General features: G+C 42.7%; 1 long non-coding RNA gene across 2 annotated transcripts; it reads right to left on the bottom strand.

Moving 5' to 3' along the window:
- Positions 1-2,191: 2,191 nt before the first annotated feature.
- LOC144998355 (uncharacterized) lies at positions 2,192-14,436 on the bottom strand. Of its 2 annotated transcripts, XR_013660270.1 has the most exons (9): positions 14,165-14,436; positions 13,070-13,135; positions 12,910-12,992; positions 12,084-12,154; positions 11,894-11,983; positions 11,399-11,482; positions 10,462-10,533; positions 7,591-8,793; positions 2,192-2,349 (listed from the first exon to the last, which is right to left on the bottom strand). It is a non-coding gene; the product is annotated as an uncharacterized LOC144998355 (long non-coding RNA). The 2 variants fall into 2 exon arrangements; XR_013660269.1 differs by lacking the exon at positions 14,165-14,436 and having other exon boundaries at positions 13,070-13,364.
- Between the last annotated feature and the right edge of the window lie 768 nt (positions 14,437-15,204).

The following is a 15,204-nucleotide window of genomic DNA, read 5'->3' as shown; positions in this document are numbered from 1 at the left end:
CCCTATATGCTCACCAGGCTCCCAAGCCTGACCCACTCAGTTTTCTTTGCATTACAGGTAATGGCACAAGGGTATAAGTTGGTGGACTTGACGAGAGATTTTTGATTATAGATTAGTAGTTATAAATAACTGTTGTAAGGTCTATTTTATACTGTTTATGCTTTTGGTCTGTATCGGAACATGACATCCCGAGATTTTGTTATTTAATGAAAATACATTTCTTTAAGAAATGTTTTGATAAATTTTATTTTATCATATTTTATTTTGGGAACAAATTTCACAACTCTTTTAAACAAAGGATTACTCTGATTTTATAAAACAAAGCATAAACAAATCGGTTTTTTTCTGGCCGTGAAATTGGGGATATCATATATATATATATGTATATAAAAATTCAAAATAATCAATATACTATATCAATTTAGTATATATGAATTATTATATCAAATTTAACAACAATGTTATTGCTATATTAAAAAAAAAGGATAAATGGCACAAAAAACACTGTTTTTTCACAGAAATTCAATTTTGACACCGTTTTTTTTTTGTGTCAATTTTGACACTGTGTTTTCTAATTTGTTACAATTCTGACAACTTGACCGGTTAACCAGGTTAAATGCTGACGTGGCATGATGACGTGTCAGCTTTGATGACATGGCATGCTGACGCGTCAACTTTGATGACGTGGCATGCTGACGTGTCAAAATTGATTTTTTTTCCACAAAAAACATTAAGTTTTCATTTTTTTTCGATTTTGACACCAAGTTTAATTTTTTATTTCAATTCTGACACCATGTTTTTTTTTGTTCTAATCGACCATCATTTATCAAATTTTGTTCAATTTTGTCTATTTTCCATTTGAAACCGTATAAATATATTTTTTTTATTACATTTTAAACCGTATAAACATATTTTTTTCGTTTAAAAACCATATTTTTATTTAAATACAATGTGTTTTTTTACAATCAAAGCATTAGTTATTTCATGAGAATCAAACTAACCATAAATTTCTAATAAGATGTAAACATTTGATGGGTTGCAAACTTGATATCCGAGTTTTGATTGACTACACGTCTCTAAACCTCCAAACACATTTTAAAGTTGCATATTTAATATAAAATATAATTTGTATATAACTAATACATATTTATACATAAAAATATGATTTGAGTGTAAAAAAATGTATTTATACAAACTATGGTTTTTAAATGGAAAAAAACATATTTATACGGTTTAAATGTATTAAAAAAAAATTATACGATTTAAATAGAAAATTGTCAACATTGAACAAAATTGGAAAAAATGATGTTCAATTTGGAACAAAAAAACATAGTGTCAAAGTTGAAAGAAAAAATTAAACTTAGTGTGAAAATCGAAAAAAATAAAAACTTAGTGTTTTTTGTGAGAAAAAAATTCATTTTTAACATGTCAGCATATCATGTCAGCATGCCACGTCATCAAAACTGACACGTCATCATGCAACCTGGTTAACCGGTCAAGTGGTTAGAATTGTAACAAATTGGAAAACACAGTGTCAAAATTGATACAAAAAAAAAACACGATGTCAAAATTGAATTTCTGTGTAAAAAGAGTATTTTTTGTGCCATTTACCCTAAAAAAAACATATATTTGTAAAGTCTTCAATTACATAGGTGTTTCTGCACAACGTGCGGACATTCGGAAGGAAACATTTTTTCTTTCACCACATGAAGGAACAATTGATTTTGCTCCTACGTAATTATAAATATGTTCCCAAATGAAAATCTGACAAGAATGATGTAGTAAAACTTTCTCTTGCATGGAAATTAAATCACTTATGTCATTCATTTCATATCTCCCACTCCTTTAACTTGCTTATGCTACATGGTACTTAAATCCATTTATATCATTCATTTCATAACTTCCACTCCTTTAGTTTGTACAATTTCAAATAATCTAAATGGATTATGAATATCGGTCGGTGAAGGTAATATTTTCTACCGAAGTTAAAGTCTCATTTCATGTTGGCCAAGGATGAAAATCGCAACCCAAACAAACTATAGGGATTGTCTGAGTGCAAAAAAAAAAGATAGAGACCAAACGTGAAATTTAAGCAAACCATAGTGTAACGACCCAATTTTCACAACCAAATTTTTTTTGTTTAAAAACGTTACTTTAGAAAATATTAATAACTAAAACATCGTTTGATCAATCATAATATAAACTGAACCATGTCTGAAAACCACAACATACAACCAATCAGAATATCAGAGTATCAATCCCAAAAAAGCTCGTAAATGCGGAAACCGGAGAGTGTGTGTGTGACGTGCTGCTACCGCACCGGCTCCTTTCCCCTAGCTGAGGAGGTACCTGAAACCAAAACTGAAACTGTAAGCACAAAGATTAGTGAGTTCCCCCATAATACCCTATACCATGCATACATATAACAAACAATGTTCAGCTAGGAGTTACGGGCCTTGCCCACACTCGGGAAGATACGGGCTCTGCCCACACTTCGCTAGCCGGGAGATACGAGCCTCGCCCACACTTGTGAAGATACGGGTCCTGCCCACACTTCGCTACCGGGGAGATACGGGCCTAGCCCACACTCCAACCTCGGAGAGATACGGGCCCTGCCCACACTCAACCGCTAACCCATAACATACAAGTATCACGCAGACAACAAGTATAAGCAACTCTATCATATTAACACATATTTCATACTTGACTAAACCCAGAGGTACAGGCTCGGCCCACACTCTAGTACTAACATCTCGTCTACACGGGTCGGCCTTGGTGCCTTAGACCCATTCCTACTGGAAAGGAAACTCACCTCGAAATAGCTGCTGGTCTGTGTGGGAATTGATCACCTACTACTGCTGCTGCTGCTCCGGAAACTCCCCGGCTGTAATTCCCACAATATACTTAATCATACACTGCTAACTGTCCTTTGGGTAAAAAGACCATTTTACCCCTGGTCTAGCCCTAAGTCAAATCAGAGTCAACTTTTAGTTGACCCGACTCGCCGAGTTGGCTCTCCAACTCGCCGAGTCCCTGTCCAGACAATTGTCCTGGGTCCCTGATTCTACTCGTCGAGTTAGGCTATGACTCGACGAGTTCATCTCCTAAACTGACATTCAACCCCTTCATCCTACTCGCCGAGTTGTATGAACAACTCGTCGAGTTCATCTTCATCCGAAGAACACTTATGCTAAGACTCGCCGAGTTGTATGAACAACTCGCCGAGTCTGTTCTTGATCTATGAAGATTGTCTTGGACTCGCCGAGTCAGGGCATTGACTCACCGAGTCCTAACATGGGTGAGTTCAGCTCCCAACTCACCGAGTCACCCCCTGTGACTCACGGCTCAAACTCGATACATCATAAAGGGACCAATTCGGTGACTCGCGACCAGACTCGTCGAGTCACATATACGACTCGCCGAGTCGCCGCCATGCATCCACCAAATACACCGATTTGCTCGATTCCAGTCCATGCCATTCATAGATCTGGACTTCTAGGACACAAATCACACGTAAAGTTTCCAACTTTACGTCACCAATATGGATTTTAGGGCTCAAAATGCCTTAAAAGGGTAGATCTAGGGCTAACAAGCAACATGGGGCCATAAAGCTAACAGATCTGAGCTCCTGGAGCTCAATCTTGCCTAGATCCAGAGGCCAAACATCTTATTACGACATATAATGCACATACAAGCTTGGGGATTTGACCAAGAAAGACCCAAATGAAGTTTTAAGCATAGAATCATGGGGAAAACGGGTTATACCTCAAGGGAACTGCTGGAAGAACACAATATAGTTGCCTGGATGGCTTCCCTTCTTCTGGATCTACTTCCTTCCTCCTTCAAAACCTTCAAAAACACACACAATAGCCTCAAACTCTCAAGGAACAACTTAGAACGAGGGATACAGGGCTCTAAGGGTGAATGAGGGCTGGCTTGGGGCAGTTAAGTCGTTTAAATAGCGTGCAAACCCCTGAAACTTAGGGTTTCATCCAACAGCGGCGACTCGCTGAGTCCGGGATATGGACTCGCCGAGTCGCCAACTTAAAACGTGACCTGGGTCACGTCTCTACTCGGCGAGTCGGACCTATGACTCGCTGAGTCCAAGGCTAAAATAGGTAATATTCGAATAAGATTTACATACCAGAAACCAGGTGCTACAAATCTCCCCCACTTATTTTAGACTTCATCCTCGAAGTCTGCTGCTCGATCCTGAAACAGCTCGGGGTAATGCTCCATCATCTCGTCCATCGGCTCCCAAGTCCATTCCGAACCCTTACGGTGCTGCCATTGCACCTTCACTAACTCCACTCTCTTGTTCCTCAAATCCTTCGACTTCCTGTCGAGGATTGCGACTGGGCGCTCAATGTAATTCAGGCTGTCATCAACCTGAATATCCTCCAAAGGCGCTACTGCTGAATCATCCACGAAGCACTTCCGCAACTGAGAAACATGGAAAGTGCTGTGGATCTGGTTGAGCTCGGCTGGCAGATCCAACCTGTACGCCACCTTGCCCACCCGGGCTACGACCCTGAACGGTCCGATGAATCGCGGGCCCAACTTGCCCCGCTTCCTGAATCGTATGAAGCCTTTCCAAGGCGACACCTTCAGGAGAACCATATCCCTGACTTGGAACTCCAAATCAGATCGACGCTTGTCGGCATAACTTTTCTGCCGACTCTGAGCAGTTTGAAGCCTGCTCCGGACCTGCTGGATCCTCTCGGTCGTCTTGAGCACCACTTTGGTGCTCCCCATGATCCTTTGGCCAACTTCACCCCAGCATATCGGGGTCCTACACCTCCGTCCGTACAACATCTCGAAGGGAGGGCAGTCGATACTCGCGTGATAGCTGTTTTTGTAGGAGAACTCGGCCAGGGGAAGATAGGTATCCCATCTACCACCGAAGTCTAGCACGCACGCCCGCAACATATCCTCCAGAGTCTGGATGGTCCGCTCGCTCTGGCCATCCGTTTGCGGGTGAAAGGCGGTGCTAAAATGCAGACGAGTGCCTAACTCGTCATGGAATTTCTTCCAAAATCTGGAAGAAAACGCACATCCCTGTCCGAGATCACCGATACTGGCACCCCATGCCGTGCCACAATCTCCCTGATATAGATGTCGGCCAATTTTTCGGCCGATATGCTCTCCTGAATCGGAATAAAGTGAGCACTCTTGGTCAATCTATCCACGATGACCCAAATCGAATCCACTCCACGTGCGGTCCTGGGAAGCTTCGTGATAAAATCCATCGTGATATCTTCCCATTTCCACAGTGGAATATCCAACGGCTGCATCTTGCCATGCGGTCTCTGATGTTCGGCCTTGACCTTCCTGCAGGTCAAACACCGCTCGACGTACCATGCCACATCCCGATTCATGCAGGGCCACCAGTAATCCAGACGAAGATCCCTATACATCTTCGTCGCCCCGGGATGAATAGAGAATCGGGACTTGTGCGCCTCCTCCATCAAAATCTGGCGCACGCCTCCGTGATACGGCACCCACACCCTACAGTGTAGTGTCAATAGTCCTCGGCTATCATAATCAAAGGAGGAAACCTGACCCACCACGCGCTCGCTCTTCCAATGCTCCTCCTTGATAGCCTCCTGTTGAGCCTCCCGAATCTACTCCAACAGGGGAGTCACCACGGTCATCCTCAAGCAGACGTCCCTAATCGGCGCCGCCTTGCGGCTAAGCGCATCGGCCACCACATTGGCCTTCCCCGGGTGGTAAAGGATCTCGCAATCATAATCCTTCACCACATCCAACCACTGACGCTGCCTCATGTTCAGATTCGGCTGGTCCATGAGGTACCTCAAACTCTTGTGGTCCGTGTAGATGGTACACCGAACCCCGTAGAGGTAATGTCGCCAAATCTTGAGAGCAAAGACCACCGCCCCCAACTCCAAATCGTGCATCGGGTAGTTCGCCTCGTGAGGCTTGAGCTGCCTCGAAGCGTAGGCAATGACATGCCCCCTCTGCATCAGTACCGCGCCCAACCTAGAAACGGACGCATCACAATAGACCACAAAATCCTCTACGCGCTCTGGCAGGGCTAAGATCAGCGCCTCACACAATCTCCGTCTCAGCGTCTCAAATGCAGCCTGCTGCTCGAGTCCCCACCGAAAGACCACGGCTTTCTTCATCAGCCGTGTCAGGGGTACGGCTATCTTGGAGAAATCCTGGATAAATCTCCGATAGTAGCCCGCCAATCCCAGGAAACTCCGAATCTCAGATGGAGACTTCGGGACCTCCCATCTCATCACGGCCTCGACCTTGGCCGGATCAACCAGAATCCCGTTCTGGTTGACGAGGTGTCCAAGAAATTGCACCTCGCGCAACCAAAACTCACACTTGGAGAACTTGGCATACAAGCTCTCCCTCCTCAGGGTCTCCAATACCTCTCTCAAATGCTCCTCGTGTTCCTCCCGAGTCTTGGAATAAACCAAGATATCATCGATAAAGACTATCACAGACCGATCCAGCATCGGTCTGCATACACGGTTCATGAGGTCCATGAACGCGGCAGGAGCATTGGTGAGCCCAAACGGTATCACCACGAACTCATAATGACCATAGCGCGTCCGAAACGCGGTCTTCTGCATATCCTCCTCCCTGACCCTCATCTGATGATAACCCGAACGTAAATCAATCTTGGAGAACCAAGATGCTCCCTGAAGCTGGTCAAATAGGTCATCAATCCTCGGAAGCGGGTAACGGTTCTTCACCGTTACCTTGTTCAGCTCCCGATAATCTATACACATCCGATGCGACCCATCCTTCATCTTTACAAACAGAATCGGGGCTCCCCAGGGTGAACTGCTCGGACGAATAAATCCCTTGTCTAGCAGCTCCTGCAGCTGCGTAGACAACTCCTACATCTCGGGAGGGGCCAACCGATACGGCGCCTTGGCTATCGGAGCCGAGCCAGGGACAAGGTTAATCCTGAACTCCACCTGTCGCTCCGGAGGTATCCCAGGAAGCTCCTCTGGGAAAACATCTGCAAAGTCTCGGACCACCGGAACCTCGCTCACTGTCGCCTTACCCGCCTCCCGGGTATCCATCACATATGCGACATATCCTGCGCATCCCTGCTGAAGGTAGCGCCTAGCCCTTGCAGTTGAACATACAGTGGGTCCACACTGAGGCCTCTCTCCATGAATCACTAACTCTCCCCCGCTTGGGGTCCTGACCCGTACTAGCTGCTGCGCGCGATCTATCACCGCCCCATTAGGGCTCAGCCAATCCATACCTATAATCACCTTGTTCCCACGCAACGTAATGGGAACCAAATCTACCAAATAGCGCTCCTCAAACAAACGCAACATGCAATCTCGAAATATCATCGATGCTCGTACCGATCGATCATCAGCGATCTCCACTTCCAAAGGGCAATCTAACTCGCCCGATGACTCATGAAACTTCTTGCTAAGTGCAAGGGAAACGAATGATCGGGATGCACCTGAATCAAATAACACTTGAACTGGGAGGCCGTTCACATGGAACGATCCTAATGCATATATATACATATAGAGCACATATCAATAACATAACATCATAAAAAAATAAGATAGAGGGAAAGAATCATACCGGCACCACATCGGGTGCGGCGCGTGCCTCCTCGGCAGTCAACTGAAATGCCCGACTCCTCACCACTGGAGCCTCTGCCTTGCCCTGCCAACCATCCGTGATCCGCAGGGTCGCTAGAGCTGGCGCCTTCACTGGCGCTGCAACTGTCAACTGGGGGCAATTGGCCTTCTTGTGGCCCCTCTGGTTGCAGTGAAAACACAGCAACTCTGATGTCTGAACAGCTGAAACTGGAGTAGTACAATCCCTGCTAAAGTGTCGTGTCTTGCCGCACTTGTAGCAGCCTCCTGATCCCATCCTACATGCCCCCACGTGCGTCCTGCCGCATTTCCCGCAGCGGCTCGGTCCTGACTGGACTTTCGGCCTACCATCTGATCCCTTGGGCTTCTTCCCCGAAGCCCCTCCTGCCTGACCCTCCTCTAGTTTTCGTTTCCGGATGTGCTCCAAATCTATCTCCCTCTCCCTAGCCCTGGCAATCATGGAGTCCAGGGTAGGGCAAGCCGAAAAGCTAACATGCTCCCGGATGTCAGCTCGTAGCATATCATGGTAACGATTCCTCCTCATGTCCTCGTCACCAGCATACTAGGGCACCAATAAAGCCCTCTCCCGGAACTTGGCGGTGATCTCCACCACAGTCTCCGTCATCTGCCTCATGTCTAGAAACTCCCTGGCCAGCTGCTGAAGCTCGACAGCCGGCGCAAACTCTGCCTTGAACCTGGTCACAAAGTCCGACCAGGTCATTGCCTCGATAGCTGAGGCTCCCAACGAGTCACCCACTGACTCCCACCAATCCCGGGCTCGGTCCCGTAAACACCCCCTACGTATCTCACCTTCGACCACTCGGGGCAGAAGCTAGTCAACTGGGCAGACTCGATATCTGCAATCCATCGCCTGGCGACAATGGGGTCTTTCACCCTATGGAAATCCGGCGCACCACTGCCCCTGAAGTCCTTGAAGGACAATGTGCGAGATCCTGACTGGCTAGAGGCCATATTGCTCCTGAATGCCCGTAGGCGATCCTCCATCAACTCCATGATCCCTTCCTTGATCGACCCAAAGAGAATGGGGGTCGACTCAAGGATGCCCCTGGTGATCTCTGACGCGATGAACTCACATAGCCTTTCATCAATCGGCTCGGAGTCTGATCCCGAACCTGACCCCTCTCCTGAACCACCATCTGCCGGCCTCGATCGAAGTACCACCATTCTGAAATACATCACAACAATCATTAGTGATACTGCTACTTCCTGAGGGATCACAACTACTTACAGGTTCCCTGGTCTTATCTTGGCCTTCCTTGGTTCGGGTACGGATCCTCTGCTTTCAGTAGTACGGGCCCATACTACCTTCCACATCTATCCGTACCTTCTCCAAGGAATGCCTCGACTCCACCAAATCCCCTTCACTACTGCTGATCACAGCTATACTCATCCTAGGCTTGCCCTAGGGAGATCTCTAATTCTACTCTAACCAGTCCTCAGCTGCTGCAGGCCTCATTGTAATGCCAATTGGCCATTACCCGAATACCATCACATGTGACGAGGCTTAGATAATCCTTCGAGTACCCGACTCGTCCCTACAACGGTTGGACTCAAACAAGAGTTGCGCAGTAGGATCAAATTTGGCACTCTAAGATTATTCAATCCTGATTACATGTGACGTGACGCATTCGCCTAATGGCTAACTCCCATTATTAAGAGTCCCATGAAGCACGAAGCAAGCAGCATTCAGACAAGGTAACAATCTCAATTAACTCTATCCACTTTCAGGAACTGAGCTAGCATATAGTGCTAAGCTCATACTACCAGGCATAACCTAATCAGGCTATCCTACTTACTGTCTACTCAATAACTAGCATGCAATTTCTCATACAACTGAAACACAAATAGTAGGCACATAAGGCATCACTCCTAGATCCTTAGTCCTATTATAGCATGCGGTTCTACGAAAGCTGATAAACATAACATAAACTTGTATGGGTACTATGGGGAATACTTACTTGAGCTCGGCCGGTCGCGCACATCACACACTTCGTTCTTTCTCAAAACTCTTTTCTAAATTTTAGAAAACATTTTCTTTTAGACAATCTTTCAATCCCTCGATTTGAGTTCAGACACTCCCGAAGACATGTCCGAATCCCTCAAACCAGGGCTCTGATACCAACTTGTAACGACCCAATTTTCACAACCAAAATTTTTTTGTTTGAAAACGTTACTTTAGAAAATATTAATAACTAAAACATCGTTTGATCAATCATAATATAAACTGAACCATGTCTGAAAACCACAACATACAACCAATCAGAATATCAGAGTATCAATCCCAGAAAAGCTCGTAAATGCGGAAACCGGAGAGTGTGTGTGTGACGTGCTGCTACCGCGCCGACTCCTTTCCCCTAGCTGAGGAGGTACCTGAAACCAAAACTGAAACTGTAAGCACAAAGCTTAGTGAGTTCCCCCATAATACCCTATACCATGCATACATATAACAAACAATGTTCAGCTAGGAGTTACGGGCCTTGCCCACACTCGGGAAGATACGGGCTCTGCCCACACTTCGCTAGCCGGGAGATACGGGCCTCGCCCACACTTGTGAAGATACGGGCCCTGCCCACACTTCGCTACCGGGGAGATACGGGCCTAGCCCACACTCCAACCTCGGAGAGATACGGGCCCTGCCCACACTCAACCGCTAACCCATAACATACAAGTATCACGCAGACAACAAGTATAAGCAACTCTATCATATTAACACATATTTCATACTTGACTAAACCCAGAGGTACGGGCTCGGCCCACACTCTAGTACTAACATCTCGTCTACACGGTTCGGCTTTGGTGCCTTAGACCCATTCCTACTGGAAAGGAAACTCACCTCGAAATAGCTGCTGGTCTGTGTGGGAATTGATCACCTACTACTGCTGCTGCTGCTCCGGAAACTCCCCGGCTGTAATTCCCACAATATACTTAATCATACACTGCTAACTGTCCTTTGGGTAAAAAGACCATTTTACCCCTGGTCTAGGCCTAAGTCAAATCAGAGTCAACTTTTAGTTGACCCGACTCGCCGAGTTGGCTCTCCAACTCGCCGAGTCCCTGTCCAGACAATTGTCCTGGGTCCCTGATTCTACTCGTCGAGTTAGGCTATGACTCGACGAGTTCATCTCCTAAACTGACATTCAACCCCTTCATCCTACTCGCCGACTTGTATGAACAACTCATCGAGTTCATCTTCATCCGAAGAACATGCTAAGACTCGCCGAGTTGTATGAACGACTCGCCGAGTCTGTTCTTGATCTATGAAGATTGCCTTGGACTCGCCGAGTCCTAACATGAGTGAGTTCAGCTCCCAACTCACCGAGTCACCCCCTGTGACTCACGGCTCAAACTCGATACATCATAAAGGGACCAATTCGGTGACTCGCGACCAGACTCACCGAGTCACATATACGACTCGCCGAGTCGCCGCCATGCATCCACCAAATACATCGATTTGCTCGATTCCAGTCCATGCCATTCATAGATCTGGACTTCTAGGACACAAATCACACGTAAAGTTTCCAATTTTACGTGTGGATATTCACCAATATGGATTTTAGGGCTCAAAATGCCTTAAAAGGGTAGATCTAGGGCTAACAAGCAACATAGGGCCATAAAGCTAACAGATCTGAGCTCCTGGAGCTCAATCTTGCCTAGATCCAGAGGCCAAACATCTTATTACGACATATAATGCACATACAAGCTTGGGGATTTGACCAAGAAAGACCCAAATGAAGTTTTAAGCATAGAATCATGGGGAAAACGAGTTATACCTCAAGGGAACTGCTGGAAGAACACAATATAGTTGCCTGGATGGCTTCCCTTCTTCTGGATCTACTTCCTTCCTCCTTCAAAACCTTCAAAAACACACACAATAGCCTCAAACTCTCAAGGAACAACTTAGAACGAGGGATACAGGGCTCTAAGGGTGAATGAGGGCTGGCTTGGGGCAGTTAAGTCGTTTAAATAGGGTGCGAACCCCTGAAACTTAGGGTTTCATCCAACAGCGGCGACTCGCCGAGTCCGGGATATGGACTCGCCGAGTCGCCAACTTAAAACGTGACCTGGGTCACGTTTCTACTCGGCGAGTCGGACCTATGACTCGCCGAGTCCAAGGCTAAAATAGGCAATATTCGAATAAGATTTACATACCAGAAACCAGGTGCTACACATAGGGATGATTTTAGTAATTTTTTCTAGGAAAAAAGATATAACAAACCTTACACTAAATAAAATAACAGATAAAATTAAAAAGGTATATAATATACCTATCATATTTTCTTTTTGCTTGATAGAAGTTCCTCCAAGTTAGAAATTTGGTCAGTCAATGATTTTCCTTCATTAATGTACTTACCTCTCTGTTGAACAATAAAAGACATTTATTAATGTGATTAAAAAAATAACTAGAATACATAATATTCAAAATGAAAATGGCAACAAATAAAAAAGGTGTAGGACCTCAAGCAATGTAAGTCTTCATAAGTTAATATTTGATATTGCTTTAGCTTGTTTTTTGGATAATTGAAATTCTGCAATATAAATCATAATTATAATTTCACAACATGAAGTCAAAAGAGAAAGTAAATACTTTGACCATGTCACTTCATTGTATAGATAATAAAATAATAGTGAGCCTTAATTTTCCTAAGATCAGCTGATGGCACTAAGTTACTTGTAGTTTTTTTTATCACATCAATTACATCATCGAGCCCAATTAAGATACCCTTCATTTACCCAAGAAAGAAAATATGTTAACAGTCATTAGCCATTCATTTCATAGTGTGGTCCAATTCAAGACCAAAATTTTCAGGTAAACAAATGTTGGGCAGAGATTTTATGCATATATACATGTACTTACAAGTTATAATTACATACATACCTCAACAATATGTATTTATTTTTGTCTGTATCTATCTTGTGCAAAAGCTTAAACCTTGCACGTCTTTCAACCACTGAGCATCGAAAATCAAAGAAAGCATGTAGGATAAAAGATTAAGTAAATGGAATATATTTAAAAGTTTGTGTTTTGTAGCCATTCAAAACCTAACATGTAGGTCATACATAAATACAAAGAGTGAATATAGGCCATATATAAGTATAGTAAGAGAGCATGTATGTTCATGAGTTGCCTTAAGCAATTATATTAAACCCATTTGTTTAGTTTGTCCATCAAGAATTCTACCAGATGAGTAAAATATGAAAAGTCAAAATTTAGTCAAACCCTGTTTAAATTTGAAGACATAATTAGGAAAAAAATGACCCAACTAATAACGACTCACCCTACCATGTTGCAACTAAAAGTTGATTGTAGAGCAGTGGAGCGATAGAGATTATTCATAATAATTGTTGGATCAGACCCCTCTTAAGCTGAAAAGTTTGAATGAAAAAAGTTTAAGTTTGTAAAATTTCATAAACTACTTTACAAAAGAATTTCATATAACTACCTCAATGACTATCCGTGTTCCCGATTGATCACTCCCATCACATTTATCACTTATGCCTTCCAAAGTCTTGGAAAAAGGACAAAAAAATAGAATTTTGAACAAAACCAACATGTCAAAGTTTGGAGCTAAATCAACCTACCAAAAAAGTGGAACTTAGGGCAGAATAATAATTATTTACTAATATTGTAATATTAGAAGGTTGAACAATACATATTATATCCTAATTCAAGAAGAAGTTTGGATTTTAGCATTTGTGGTGACTAATGACGCATAAATTATAAGATTCATATATGGAGTTTCCAACAACTGAACCACCTATAAGAAACAAAATATAAATGCATTTCAATTAACATTCTTTCAAAAACTATCTTATGGGGTAAATGTAAAGCAGTTCATTTGACTGATTGACTCACAACCACTGGACCTTCAACTCTCATCAAGGGTATTTTAGGTAAAACAACTGAACCTTTTACAATTTCATACACTTCAACATCAGAACAATCATTTCCTTCAAGGTAATCAAAAAAGGCATCCTAATATCAAGTATCAACAAGAAAATTGACGTCAATGAATAATTCTTCAAACTTGATTATGTTTTTATAAGGATCAGTTATTGTACTACTTTTAGTAAATCTGAATTCAAGCTTTAACTCCCATGTAGGAGATAAACTTTCTTGAACAAAAGCAATCTCTTCCTTAGACAAATTAAGAATATTAAATTTCTCACGGTAAGAAAAAAATAACATATTACATATAGATTTCAATTTGTAAGCTATCATTACATCATGTACCATGGCTTAGAAATTAATTAACTTCTCTAGTTCTCCAATAGATGCACCAAAACATGTTTGTATACACATAGAAGCTCATATTGACCCATTTTCCTTTATTAGGGAATGTTATCGAGCATCTGATAGTCATGGAAATGGAGATATGAGAACATGATTATATACATAAGGTAATACATACAGATGCAAACATAGATGCACCGAAACTTAAACAGCTTTCAATTAACTGTGGTGTTTGAAATTTACATAAGAAATTAGATAGTGAAATGTAGAATATTAGAAAAGAGAGTGGTGAATGGTACAATACCAAAAACCTAGATGTTAGGGAAGATTGATTGATGTCGGAGGTGAATGTCGGTGAAACGGAAGCAATCATCGACGACAAACGGTGACTTTGGTGCAGTGGAACGTCAAATAGGAGGTGGACATGAGGAAAACAATCGATTGATGGTGGAGTATTGACAGAAGTTGGTGAGCGACGACGACATGGTTCTTTGTTTCGACGAAGGTGAAACACCAACTACGGCGACGACGGCTAAAGTTATGTCGTTCTTCAATGGTGGTGTTGTGAGATTGTCGTTCAAAGAAAGAATGGGAGCCCTACTTTGAATTAGCTTGGGTTAAGTAGATGTGTAGCCCACGCCTTTGATTTATTTATTTACCAAATTGCCCTCACAATTTTAAATAATAACATACTAATGTTAATTTTACTGATAGAATTACAAAGTTGTTGATTTTCGTCGATTACCGACAAAGTTTATTCCTTCGCCAAGTTGTCGCAGTACTGTCACTAATATCCTAACTCTTCAGTCCGTCGGAAATCTATCGGTATTCTGTTGTAGTGCCCGATGGATTTTTTCCGTCGGTAATACTCACTTTTCTAGCAGTGTATGGTATCAGTGTGAGAGATAGAGATTTATAAATGGGTTTGTTCTTTCAAGAGAACACATGTTTATTACTAGGCATGCTACTATTCACGTTCATTTTTGGGATTGTATAAGTAGGAATGTAGCATCGATTTATGCATACACTAGGCGAATGCCTGCGCGTTGTGCAATGAAATAATTATGTAGTTTAATATGGTTATATATTATGGTAAAATAAATAGTTTACATTCTTTTTAAGCATATGGTTAATTGAGAAGTTATGATTTTTAAAACAAATAAGATGCTAATACAATGCAATTACAAAATTATTACATTGTAATTGATATGGTTTAATCTATTACGAATAGGTTGTACATAAAGATTGTATGCGACTAAATAGTATGCATATTATTTTATTTACAAATAACTTATACAAATAAATAATGCAAAATTATTTTTAGTTTAAAATTGTAAATATAAT

Source organism: Lactuca saligna, chromosome 5 (genome assembly GCF_052625555.1).
Source record: "Lactuca saligna cultivar CGN05327 chromosome 5, ASM5262555v1, whole genome shotgun sequence".
NCBI lineage: Eukaryota > Viridiplantae > Streptophyta > Magnoliopsida > Asterales > Asteraceae > Lactuca > Lactuca saligna.
This window is presented reverse-complemented; position numbering and strand designations above follow the sequence as displayed.